Genomic DNA, 14,862 nt, shown 5'->3' with positions numbered 1-14,862 from the left:
TATTGAATAATAGGGTGTATCATGTCATATACTTTTTGTTCATTTGTAATATTTTCTTCCTACTGTACCTCTGTAGCCTACCTCACAGTACTTCTCTTACACTGTATCTGTAACCTTTTAATTAAAGAGCCAAGTCACCTCAGCAAGGTGGCAAATGGTACCCTGACATATTGGTCTCCATCCAGCAGGCTCAGTGAAAGTCTTCTGAGCTCAAAATAAACTGTAAAAAGACTACAGTGTACAAATACAGGCGACGTAGATGCCGTTCACATTTTTATATTGACATTTCTGACACTCGTCTCTTGCTCTCTCTCGCTCGTGGAAAAATAACATTTTGGTTCATGGATTAACAGTCTTCAAACTTCTTCAAACGTCTTCTTCTCAGGGTGATTTGTTTGACTGCTCATTTTGAGTTCTATGCAAAGTTTGTATTGGTTCTAATCACAATTAAGTTTTAAACACATTCTTGGCGCTATGCTATTAACGAGTACATTATTATTAATATTGTTTAGAAGTAAATATTCTAAACAAAGTGCAGTGACTTCTGAAAGGGCTTCATCTCCAGTAAGTTCATAATACTCCACATATTCAAGACAGCAACGAAATCCTTGACCATAGAGCTGTAGCAGTGTTTTATATAAAATTAACCATTTTTATTCCTTTCACACAAACAAAAAGAACCCAGTTTGACAACCTCTGGCCCATTTTCTAGCCTCTATGTTATATAGGAAAGAGAAAGAGTGCAAATCTACCTGAGTTCCTCTCTCATCATTCCTCCGTTATGTAATATTATGTTATACCTATTATGTTATATGTATCTCCTTGGGACACAGGGTTGTCTTAGGTTAAGTGACTGGATATCCTGTAGCTGAACTTAGCTACTCCCTTTCTATCCCCACCTGTCACCTACTGTACAGTCTTACTACTGTAAGTGCTGTCTGTACATTTCTTTAGCACTGAGAAAGTATCACCATAATCACTGACCTCTTCCAGTAGCCCTGAGGGATCAAAACCTAAATCACTGCAGTGGCTTTATCTCCCTCACTTCACTGTCTTAGCAGACTACATGATCAGTAATCCTTTCTGCATCCTGGCATCTGGTATAGCACCAGTAAAGCTGGTTTGTGATGGATAATCAATGGCATGGATAAATGAGATACATTTAAAGCCCGTCTCTGCCTACATCAGCTTGGCTGATGAAATGCACATTAATAAAACCAAAGGAAAAACACCTTTCTCTCGTTTCATGCTTGTGTAGTTTCTTTGGCAGACAACGGTATTATGTCAATGTGAGGATTTTCCAGGATACCATCTTTGATGAGTACAGTTTTAAAATCTTAGTTTAAGTTCTTGATTATAAATATATTCTTTACATCAAGTGTGTCATGAAGAAGCCTTATTTAAATGCATTCACAACAGCCATTGTTTAAACAGGCATCGGCCTAGTCAAATTATGAATGTGTGAAATGTGCATATCTGTCTGCATATCTCAAGAACCAATCGACTTCAGACTGCGTACGTATGGTGGAGTATGGTGGTGCCCAATGTGAAGACAGTCAGATCAGCGGTCAGATCATGATGTCATAATACTTATGTCATAGACCTGGATTCCTATCACTATGATAATTGGGTACACAATGGGCACATATCCTGGTATAGCTACACTGGGTATTGCATACCTGGGTGGGGGGACATGTGTTCCCAACGGGCATCGTTCTAAAAATGCACGGAATCTTTGTCTCTGTCTGCCATTGTGTCTGTTCCATACATATCTCGAGGCCCGTTTGCCTGGTCACCTTTAAACCTGGCAAACACATTGATGTCTATAATTGTAAAGCTTTTGAATGGACAGTGAAACAAACATTATGGGTTACATAAATCCATAATATCAAACACAGACTGTTGTAAGGCTAATTTTATATCATATCCTTTTAGGCTACTGACCCGTACCCCATCACTTCCCTTCTACAGTTACAACTTTAAAGACGAGAGGCCAAGGTAAAAGTCAAGGCTGCAACACATAGGGGTACGTATAGGCTCAGTGTTTCCTCCCAGCTGCTTCCAGTGTGTTACTTCATATAGAAGTTTGAACGCTTTACCAGCCTGGGCGGCCATGAGACTAATGGGGGCCAGGCAAATAGGAAACGTAATTAGCCCCCACGGTCAAGAGGGAGCATTTGCAGCCAGAGACAAAAGAGGTCAGAGTTCTGTGAACCCAGGCGAGGAAGGAGGTCGTAATCATAAGCGCCTGTTCCTTTTCCTGACTTGGCCAGTGGGGTGGCAGCCTGGGGTGTGGGACAGTGAACGGCAGACGTTGTGGCCCCTGCCATTCCTCTGTGGGGATTAGTGGGGTTCATAACACTGACGTGACAAGTATAGCCGGATATGTCCAGGTATAACAATGTGTGAAAGCCATGTTGCCTCCATACTGCCTATGCATTATGCAACTGTTTACCTGCTGATTAGGCTGGATACCTATGGACCTAGATATCTGAAGTGTTGAGGTAAATGCTACGACAAGGACAAGGCACTGATATTGCAACTTATTGTTAGTCCTCTGTATGTAGATAATAGACATTGGGACTTTTATTTGTGTTAATTACTTTCATATGTTTTTTCCACAAAGTTATTGTCAAAGATATAATATCACTAATCATTTATATATCAATGATGTTTCAACAAAGTAAAAGAGTCAACTTTAGACCAGTGGGAGGAAAGGAATAAGGTAAATAAATAGGAATGCAGATACTGTACATACTGTAGTGGTAGAGTACATGACAGACCTTGGCTTATTGTAAAAGGATACTTTATAACCAGATTCTTTCTTTACCTTGCCCCCCATTTCTTTTCTTTTCTCTTTTTTCCAGTTAAGGTGAACAACCACGTGTCAACTGTGTGGTGTTTACTGTGTATTATCTTTTGTGCCATCCTCCCATTGGCTACTTCACAGAGCCAATGAAGTCGTGACGTACAGTGGAAGGAAATTAAAGGACCTCTGGGGATCTTCACGGTGTTTACACTGTACAATATCATCAGAGGGTTTTCCACTTGAGACAGTTAGGACTGGTTGTTCTGTGTCCCAGTCAGTGTCGGAACCATCCGTCCAGTGACCTTTAGTCTCCCCTCTGTTTCTCTCAAGTAAAGCCTGTCATACTAGATGCTCTTGCTGGAAAAACACTTGGTGTTTAACAAAGGATATCCGTGACAGAGGTCTCACTTTACTGAGTCTAACTGTTTATTTATTAATTGGCAACCAGACAATACATTTTTGGTTCATGGATGAACTCTCCAAACAGGATGTTTGTTTCCTCTCGAGGTGATTAGTTTCATTCCTTTTGAGCTCTATGCAAAGTTTGTATTGGTTCTAATGACAATGGGGTTTTAATTCAGAATTTAAACAAATTCAGGCAGGTATGCTATTAACAAGTACTTTATTATTAATATTCTCTTTTACAGAATGGTTTGGAATAAACATCTCATTAATTTGTATCAATATATGTCACTGTGGGCAGCTATGTCCACATGTTTATACCACACATAGACCATACAAGCTACGGTAGAACAATAGAATGCAATGTATCATTTCGTTGCCTAGGGCTATTTCAGGGCTGCACATGGACAAAAACCCTGTAGACCAGGGGTCTTCAACGTTTTCAGGCCAAGGACCCATTCGTTGACAGAGAGATGAAGCAGGGACCCCCACAACCTTTTCATAGATTCCATCGTTTAACAGAACAATCATTAGTGTATTTTGGATTCATGTCAATTTGTGTTTTCAGATATTTAACCACTTGAACCATCGATACTTAATAAACTTGACCTTTCATTCTGTACTTAGTCTGCTCTTTTTCCCCTCTACACCAAACCACTTTGCCAAAAATAGCAGATCTACAAGCTCACAACGCCTCGCAGTGCAAGGCGTTTTGAGCTTGTGGATCTGCTATTTTTGGCAAAAGCTCACTAGAGTTCAAGTTGTTAATATAAAAAAGGGGGAAAAGGTTCTATCACTCAGTTTTGGAGGACCCCCTGTAGTAACTCTGAGGACCCCCTAGGGGTCCCGTACCCCCTGTTGAAGACCCCTGCTTAGACATGGCTTTCCTCCTTCAGTAAGCTCACAACACAACGCTTTGTAGATCTGCTGCTTTTGCTAAATGTTCACCCCAGAATAGGGATGGCAGATTTCATGGTGTGATTATAAGTGGAATGTCCTCTTTCAAACCTGCTGATGGGACATTCATCAGTTTTTAGACTGATACTGTGGGGTTTTGCGCTGGTCCCCTCCCATCCGCCACTACTGGCCTGCTGACAGGTTGGCAGGTAAGCATAAACATCTCAGGGATTTAATAGAGGTGCCGGCAAGTCGTGGAACATGAAAGCGGGTCATTTATAGGACAATTACGCACACAATAGGTGACGCAAATGGGGACATAATTTATCAAACAAGTGTATATACTACAGGATGTATAAACAATAAAGAACAAAGAAGGATCTCACATGATGAAGTATAATCGCTGTGCTTTTATTTAAAGTATTTACATTGTTTATTGCGCTAATTTATATACACTTTCGTCACATTCAAGCACATTCAATTCACATTATCAAAAACAAAAGGTGCAAACGTTATTCAAATCCTGTAGTAGAATGACCTTTATAAAGATACGTTAGAAACATCTAATCTAAAAAGAAAACCTGTTGATAAAGGTGTATCATAATTGTATTCACACATACTTACACATACACATTCATACTTTGATAACACAATATGAGGAGATGTGGATAGATACAGAGAGATTGTGGATAGATAGAGACTGTGAAAGATGTGGAGATAGATAGAGGCTGAAGGATGTATTAGACCGAAGGACATATCAGTTCTCCTCTCCTCGTTTATATTGTTTTCCTTTTCTCTAACCAAAAAATGATTTGAACGGATCTTTCTCTTTCTCTTTCTCTTGTCTGTCCAGTTCCCTATAAGTAGAGAAGAGGAAGGAAGGGAGACAAAATAAAAGCGATTCAGATACAGAAAGTCAGAGACAGAGAGAGAGGGGGAAAAAAAACATTAGTTTGTCACAGCCCAGCAAATGTGGGGAACCATGCAAATGGTCAGAATGAAGACTTTGTAATCAATTTATGTCCTTTTTCAACTTCCAATGCCAGGGGCGTCACAAGGGGGGGGGGGGGGGGAAGTGGAACTGAGTTACTAGGGCCCAAGGTGGAGGGGCCTTATTTTATACTTTAGCTATTGAAAAATAGCAGATATACACGGCTCACAGCACGGCACCGAGTGTCGCGATTCGAGCTTGTAGATCTGCTATTTTTGAAAAGTCATGAAAATGTGTGCAAATCTTTCAATAGGCCTATATGTATTTTTAAGCTAACATTTGTAACTAAAATTTTGCTTCTGGGTGTCCCTGGAACTAAATATTTTGAGATGGGAAACATAGGTTTTTCAAAAAACCTTAGAAAGATTTGAAATATTCAAAGACTTGTGTATCTGCTATTTTTCAATAGTTAAAGCAAAATAATGCGTAATAATGCATTCCCAGTCTAAATGGGTTAAACCCCCTCCCCCTATGAAGAACATTCATGGGGGCCCGCAGTGAATCATTGTACCCAGGGCCCAGAATTTGGAGCGACACCCCTGTCCATTGCAACAATAATTATGAACTGCTGCAACAGCAGCGTAGTACTGTATACTCACTCTGCGCGAGTCGGGTTGGCAGCGCGCTCCAGATCTTGAAGGTGTTGTTGGACTGCTGCTGTTAAAACACGAGAAGACATTGCTTTGATGATTAGGCCTATGTCATTACTACTGTACCTAGTACTGTCATTAATCATATTCACATAATGGCTATTTTTGAGCGGTGCTCCTGGAAGGAGCTACGTAAGCACCAACATCTGGCTTTGCCCCCCAAAAAATGTCCAGTCTCTGAAGCATGGCCTACATCTGGTCTAGATATGTCCTACATCTTGGCACAAACAGCTCAAAGTTTCTGAGACAACTCTATAATATAGAGCTTTTAATTAGATCAGTGGTTCTCAAACTTGGGGTTGGGACCCCAAGTGGGGTTCCCAAATCATTTTGTTCTCACTCAATGGTAAACAAACCAACACACAGTATAAGTGTATACAGGGTATCTGCACATTTATAAAGTGACAATTTAAGGACTTTCAAGACCGTTTTAATACCAAACTGGCCAAACTGTCAAATATTAAGTAAGCAAGAGGCGAACATTGTGAAAATAGCCAATCTACTTGCTCACAACGCCTCGCGTTGCGAGGCGTTGTGAGCATGTACTGTAGATCTGCTATTATCACAATATTCATCCATGGACACATTCAATTTGAGGGTCCCTACAATTCCAAGTGCTTGTCAGGGTGGGGGTCCCCAGTTCAAATATGTTTATTTTGGGGGTCACAGCCTAAAAAGGTTTGAGAACCCCTGAATTTATATACCGGTATATATATATATATATATATATATTAATACTCACCTCCTTGGCCTGATGCTCTTCCTCCAGTACTGGATCCCAATCCGGTTCCACCTCCTGTTCCCCTGCTCAGTCCACTGGTCCCTAACCCAGTTGTACCCTTGCTAGCTACTAGTCCAGCTGATCCTGTGCCCTCTCCTTCTTTTTTTGACCACCATGACCAACCTGCCTTACCATCTGTTTTATCTGTTTTACCAGCTGAGCCCAAACCACTGGTAGCTGTCTTTACTGTCTCATCTTGACCAGTATTGCCCAAACTGCTGCTGCTGCTCTTACTGCTACTACTGCTACTACCAACACCTGTACTAAAAGCTGATCCAGTTGAACCCGTCTTCTTCACTGTTCCCGTCGAGCCCAAGCTTGATGAACCCTGGCTATTTGAACCAAAACTTGAGGAACCAAATCCAGTTGTCTTGAGGCTGGTTGAGCCGACTCCGCTTGAAGCAGTCTTACTCGACCCTAGCCCAGTTGAGCCTGAGTTAGAGCTGGATCCAATAGACCCTGAGGTTGCTTTATTTGATCCAAAGCTAGATGTTCCTTTAGTCAAGCCAAATCCACTTGAACTTGAGCTTGACCCTGTTTTACTTGAGCCAAACGCTGACCCAAAACTAGAACTAGAACTGGATGACCCCAACCCTGTCTTGCTGCCTGTATTCCCAGCAGATGAGCTGGATCCCCCACCAAATTTGCTACCCCATGATGACCCTCCAAAGGTACTTCCTCCACCTCCAGAAGACCCTGTCTGAAATGAGAGAGATATATATTGTCAAAAGTAAAACTGGCTACTATTACTAAATGTGATCGATCATGAATAATAACACTCTGGCATCTCTTTCATTATAGGCAAAGCTTTTTGAGAATAGCAGATCTACAAGCTCACATGCTTGTGAGATTGCAGATCGGCTATTCTTGAAAAAAGAAAACCTTTTTGGAAAAAGGTGTTATTAATATTTGATGTAATCATTGTATACAGCATTTATAGTACGGATTGGTATTGTGGTTAAAAGAAGCATTGTCAAGGAATTACAATGGAAATGCAGAAAATAATAAGAACACATCAAGGAACGTCATTAATGAAGTTCTGAGCAATGACAGGCAGAAACCTTGTATCTCCATGTTTCATTTATATGTTTTTATCATAAATTACTGCTATTGGTCATTTTATACATAATGATTTCATCATAAATAACAGTGTTATGCAAAAGTAGTAAAACTAACCTGTTTTTAAAGCTAAAAAAAACGCATCATGGTGTGACACATTGGGAGCTTAGCTTAGCTTAGCTTTTGTCTATAATGATATGCCCAAGCTATGGGACGGCAGGTTGAAAGTGGGTTTTATAAATATTTAACCAATGAAAAGTAGTATCACAAGCTTGTGTCTAAATAATAACTGCATTGAATCCATTAGAACACAGGTTCTTTTTATTTTCCAGTTTGAGGAAAAGAGTGGTTTTCGACATACAAGTTTTCTGCCTGACAGCAGCATACAGTAAGGGATGTTTACCTAATTCACACCTTTTTGCCCTCTTGTCCTGCAGCCATTGTTACAGTCAAGCAGATGTTTTCCCTCCACCTATATCCTAAAAGCTGGATCATGTCCAATGCCCTACCAGAAATGGCTTTTGTATATGCCACGGTGTTCCCGTGGGTATTATGAGAGTAAATCTGTCTTTTGAGGCAGCAGGAATTGTTGACTGCGGGGGGATTTCATTGAAACAATGAAGTGTCAAGCATGTGCCACATAAATGCTAGACATGACAGTGATTGTGTGCAAGTGTTTCTGTGTGCAAGCATGGAGTTAACTGCACAGTAGTTGTGTCTTTACTGACTACTTGGGGGTGAGAATACCGTATGTTGGTCTTTAATGTCTTTCACTGGCATTATTTCTCAGTCTGTTTTGGTGCCATTTTCCACATTTCTAAATAGTTCTAAGATTCATCCCCCCTTGAAATAAAAATGCAGCTATTTTACTTTTGTTAAGTAATATGAGCATAGTTGTAAGCTAAATTAAAAAAGTCAATGTATATTCAAATCGATTTCCTCTTACCCTACTATAGGAGCAGGATGAGTTGAGAAACTTGACTTGTTCTTCAAGGTGTTTGATCTGTCCATCTTTGAGGTTGATGCTTTTCTCCATGACATCTTTTTCTCCTCTGAGCCTCTCCTTCTCCTTCAGCAGTTTCTCTTTCTCGTCATCGTACGTCAACTTCACCTTCTGGACGTTCTGCCTGTGCTCGTAGATGAGATTTGACCGATTCTTGCTGCACCAATCGTAGTCGTCTTTCTGGTACCCGTTCTCCACCTTCAGCCGGCTGTTCTCGGCCTGAATCTGTGACACCTGGGTCCCCACGGCATCCAGGTACCGCTGGAACTTGTCCTCCACTTCCCGTGACAGGCTGGAGCAGTTGTTACGGATCTGCACGAGGTTGTCTCTCTGCTTGTCGCAGCTGAGCTGGAAGGGCATGTGTTGGGGGAACAGGGAGTCGATCTTATTCAGGAAGGTCCGTGAGACATTGGAGATGCCACTCAGGGAGCGTGTGAAGTCTTCCTTGCACTTGTGCTTGTAGTCAGACAGCTCCTTCTCCCTCATGGCTTTGGCCCTCCTCAGCTGGATGGCCTCTAAGTTGATGGTGTCCCGGTCTTTGGCCACCTGTTCCATTTCCATCCTCGTGGAATGAGCGATTTGGGTGAAGTTGGTCTGCAGCAGTTCCAACATCGCCCTCAGTTGCTCCACCTGCGTGCCACAATCACCTGGGAGGACAACATAAACACAGGGGAACTGTCTCGTTTAAAGTCATTCGTTAAGGGCCCCCATTTTGATGTGCATTTATTTGCGTCAGAGGTGTCGCACCAAATTCTGGGCTGGGTACAGGGATTCACTGCGGGCCCCCCATGAATGTTCTTCATAGGGGGAGGGGGTTTAACCCATTTAGACTGGGAACGCATCATTACACATTATTTTGTGCTTTAACTATTGAAAGATAGCAGATATACAAGCTCACAGCACGGCACCGAGTGCCGCGCTGCAAGCTTGTAGATCTTCTATTTTTGAAAAAATCGTGAAAATGTCTTTGAATATTTAAAATCCTTCTATGGTCTTTTGAAAAAACCTGTTTCCCATCTCAAAATATTTCGTTCCAGGGACCCCCCAGAAGCAAAATTGGAGTTACAAATGTTCGCTTAAAAAATACATATTATATTCAAAGTTTTGCACACATTTTCACGACTTTTCAAAAATAGCAGATCTACAAGCTCGCAGCACGGCACTCGGTGCCGCGCTGTGAGCTTGTATTATCTGCTATTTCTCAATAGCTAAAGTATAAAATAATAAAGGTCCCTCCACCTTGGGCCCTAGTAACTCAGTCCCACTTTTCCCCCCCTTGTGACGCCCCTGTTTGGCGACAATGTTTCATCTCTGGGAGCCCAATCTACCCTGTAAAATCCTAACTCTGAGAGTGTACAAAATGTGTACATACCCCAGCCATAACTCATCCCGTAACTCATATGGGGGTCAACTGGTTTGAAGTATTAAGTAAGATTGCTTCATTCTGTGGTGGGTGTACACACTTACCATTTAGATTAATCCGTGGGCATACATAATGTGGTACGGAGGGCCTCGCTGGATTCAGACACTGATTCTGTTTAAAAGAGTGAAAAAGGTTTTTAATTACCACCACACTTGTTTTGCCATTGTACACACACACACACACACACACACACACACACACACACACACACACACACACACACACACACACACACAGTCTTTACACTACATACAGTAGCATATCGTTGCTGTCAGTATTGTATATAGTCTTAAAACTATTGGAGTATATTAGTAAAGCAGCCTTGGATGCAAACAGTTACAATAATTCATCCCATACGTACATTTAGAATTGTTTGTTTCCCTTCACTGTATCTTTTGTGTGTGTGTAGAAAATAAGGAAGCACAATTTAAATGTCTGATTTGAAAATGTATGCCTTATCCTGTGCTTAACAATAAAAATATTTGAAACAAAACTATTGGAGTATATTTGTAACTAAGCATACTTGATCATCAGCCAAGGTTGTGTTGATTATTATTATTATTAACATATAAAAGTTCAAGCAGGATTTATGAGCAGATCTTTTTTTGTTGTCCTGTCAATAAACTACAATTGTCGGATTTGTATCTTGATATCAATTTGGCCACAAACTCTTTACTCCTTGGTATTAAAAGACAATAGGAATTGTTCTTCTATTGAGCAGCAATGAGCACCCTGCACCGTTACGAGGAAGGAAAGCATAGCATAACATGACCATTTCCTTTGGTTCTACAAAATGTGTGATTGTGTACATATTTCGACAGTATTTATAAGGACTCAACAATATGAATTCAAGCCGGGTTCAAACAAACCAGGTTGAAGCTTGCCAACTTGGTCCCTGAGTGAGGAATCTGCATAGAACACATTACACTCCAGAAATACTGAGACGCCAGTACTGAATCAACAATCCTGCATGGAACATATTCATGAATCATGAAGAATCCATTGTCAAATAAAATGGACTATGATGTCCAAAATGTTAATGCACTTGGTAACTTTTTTAACTTGTTTTAAAGTACGGCACTACCAGCTGTAATTAATGTTGATGCCAGGCTTGATTTCTATAGTTAAAGATAAAACGTTCACTGAAATAGGAAATAGAAAGTATCATAACTTGTACTCCACATACTCAAGAAAGAAAAATAACATGTTAATAATTTGCCATTTAACATTTCTCAAGGCCATTCTCACCAGGTTGTAGCGGCATTCATTGATGTAGTAGATTGACTGGTTGGCCATGAAGCGTAGCCTCATCAGTTCGTAGTCGTCACGGTACTTTGCAGTCAGGGTGACATTGAGCAGTGAGGTGAGGTTCTTATTCTCCTTCTTGAGGGCCTGGTGCTTCAAGGAGAGCGTTCCAAAGCGCTCCTCCAGGTCCTGGATGCGCTCTATGTCCGCTGCGTCCTGCTGCTTTCCATACACCAGGAAGAGCACCAGGCTGACGATGATGAGGGATTGGATGAGCGAAGAAAAGAAGAAAATGACACGCAGATAGTAACCACAGCCCTTGCCCTTTGGACGGTACTGCATCTTCCTCTGGGCCTCCAGCCTTAACTTGGCGGCCTGTGCGTAGCTGTTGTTGTACATGGATTATGATGAGAGGAGAGCCACAGAAATCAGTCTTGTGAGTCAGCGCCACAAACAAAGTTGAGAGAAGAGCCCAATGGCACACAGTTGTTCCAGTTGGAAACCTCCAACTATTCTGAATACTCGTGTCCTGGAGTTTGCTGTAATCTGAAATGCCAAGCCCAGTTCAAACGATGTTCACTCAAAACCACTGAGAGAACAAAGACTGGTGTGTGTCTCCAAGCCCAAGGGGTCTCTCCCAAATCAAATTCCAGATATGGTGATGCAGAATTACTTCAGATGACCAAGTGCTGAGGATAGTCGCTGAACTATCCCCTCTCCTGGCTCGGTGCAGCTCCACAGACAACCTCAATGCTGTAGTGAAGTCAGACGTTTCCCCCCTGTGGCTCTGTTATCGTGAGAATAGGCAAGATTGTGAGCGAGGTGTAAACACGATGGTGGAGTTTATAAACTGCTGGCCGCACACTTCCCATTGCAGGACTCCATCCTGGCTTTGGCCCCCTCCCTCTTTCATTCCGCCCTCTCTGCTTGCCCTCACTGCTGCTCAGCACGCTGGCAGGGGTTAACATAACAGCACACACATACATACTGTACACAGAGGGTTAAAATAACAGCACACACATGCAGAGAGGTTAACATAACAGCATGTACAGTACAGAGGTGTATGCCCACAAGCACACATGGCACAATGAAGAATGCATGTGTATTCAACCACGCACACACACACACACGCGCACACACACACGCACATGCACCAAGAACCCTTCAAGACCCCTCCTGAAGTTCTATTGTTTCACAACATGTCCTTTCCATGAAGAAAATTACTGAGGCAAATTGCTCAAAGATTTAAATAATGTTTAAATAATTACTTTTCATTATACATAATGTAAAGTAATTAACATTTTATTAGAGTGATCACAATTGGTATTGACAATTCGATCAAAATAGGAATCACACAACTTCTGACAAATCATTACATGCTGACTTGCCTTCTCTTTTGTGCACCTTCAAATTCCAAGATGTGCAGGTTGGAAAGACCACCAATTCTGCCCTAACGATCAAATCTTTATGGGATCATGAACAGGATTATCCGGTGCACAGCAGGCCAGGAAGTCAATAGCACACGCTCTTCCTCCTTCTCATTCAGCGGTCTATTTGATGCCGTGTCTCAATCCAACATGATGACGTAGGTAGCTGACAGTGGCTCCCTGGAGGCACACATAGACGTAAAGACACATGCATTCACACACAGGCACAAGCACACGCACACGCAGAGACACACAGACACACACAGAAATGTGTCTGAGAGCAAGAGTCAGGACCTCTTCCTGCCAGGCATTGTTGGCGTGCCAACGCTCGACTTGAGAGGAAGCAGTATTTCATCAAGGTATCCAGGAGCAGTAGATCTCAGATTAAAAAAAGGTCCAACAAACGCAGGATATCAGAGACAAATATGAGATATAAACAGTGGCAATGTTGATTTCACTGAAGCTCAAGTGGGTTATTTAAGTCTGAATCCAAACACCCGGCTGTTGTTATTAAGATTAGATTTGTGAAAATCATGTTTGTGAGATGTTGCCAAGCTGGCTGACTCACCACCTTTGAGTTGGCCTGAGTTGGCTCTGAGGAGCGCACTTTTCTAGGTGATTTCACTGTCTGGCGATGGGGACAGTGAAGAAGATTCCTTGTCAAGATGACACATTTTTTATTTATGTTGTCCTCTAGGCAAAGCAACATGAGACAGACAAGTAGCCTACAATCTTAACACCTATCCTTATTTCAGCCAGGATGTCTTCTGTCAGCTGAAGACTGTATTTTAGAACAAGTGCTGAAGGCTAGGTATTATTTACCCTTTCCTAATCCCAGTGCATTGCTACCTGATGATGACCCTTTTTTGTAGCCTAGTAAGCCTACCTTATTTATCCACACTCTGGCTGGACGACAAAAGGCCAGAGATTCCTCTTTTGCCTTTGTCCATCTATCTGACCTTCCGTTTACTGTGAACTTCTAATAAAGTCTTCAATCAAACTGTCTGTCGCACAATTTCGTGTTTTCTTTAAAACACAGTTTTTGCTATAGACCTATTCCTAAAAAAGCTTGATATTCAGAAGTGGACGCGGTAGTCTAATATTGAAAGCTTTGTTTAATTGAGGGTATAAAGGCCTACTTGTCCAAATCCAAGGTCAGTCAGCATAATTTCAATAGCAAAAAAAAAAAAATACATAGATAAAACTGGCTAGCTGGTTTAATGCACTGGGCAAATCACCAACATGATATATAAAGGCCTATGTAGGTCTATATTTGTTTTTACCAAGATAGATAGATAGATCTCTCTCTCTCTCTCAAGGTGTGTGTGTGTGTGTGTGTGTGTGTGTGTGTGTGTGTGTGTGTGTGTGTGTGTGTGTGTACGTCAATTTCACAAACGCTAGGGGCGCTCTCGCTGTTTCTTTGGTCTACTCTGTGACAGTCCACCAGTTTGACATTTCTCCCAGTCTCATCATCTCATCATTAGCCATAAATCATAACACCTGCAGATCTCTACAGGTGTTATGATTATGGCTAATGTCTCATCATCAACTATCGACTATCGTCCTCCTTGCTAGCTATCGTCCAGGATATTTTAATAATAACCACACCTTTTCAGGTAACTAGCAATATTGTTATAGTCTATAACAATATTTACTTTACTGTCCTACCTGTAAGTTTGTGTGACCATATTAAGTTTTGACCATCCATGAGGAGATTTTCACAGCTGCCATGGGACTTCAACGTGCTGTTTTCTCTTGAAGTAGGCCTCAAATCACCTCTTTAGTCTTGCACGATACAAGCAAGCAAACGTGTGCTAACTTTGATGCAAAGTATAAATTAGCCTACTATTTGAAAACGTAAAATTGATTTCCTGTGTTCACGTGGTAGATTTGTGCGTGCACTTTAGACGTCTTGTATGCATTTCAAACTGATTAAAATCGTTGAGAATCGCTGCTAGACTAGCCGTAAACAATCTCTTATGGGGGTCGCTGACTCGCTGGCATACCTTTTTAAATGGGGGTCCGTGGGCTATTAAGAGTCAATTTGGGGGTCCTTGACGTCATGAGAACCAACCACTGGGCTAAAGCTTTGGCTGGGACCCCCATTTAATGGGACCGCAATTTAGTAGGCCTAGTAAATTCAATGTAATTGAACTCTGACTGTGCACTCTCTGA

Source organism: Nannobrachium achirus (genome assembly GCF_963921795.1).
Source record: "Nannobrachium achirus genome assembly, chromosome: 5".
NCBI lineage: Eukaryota > Metazoa > Chordata > Actinopteri > Myctophiformes > Myctophidae > Nannobrachium > Nannobrachium achirus.
The sequence above is the reverse complement of the archived record's forward strand: the minus strand, read 5'-3'. Positions refer to the sequence as shown.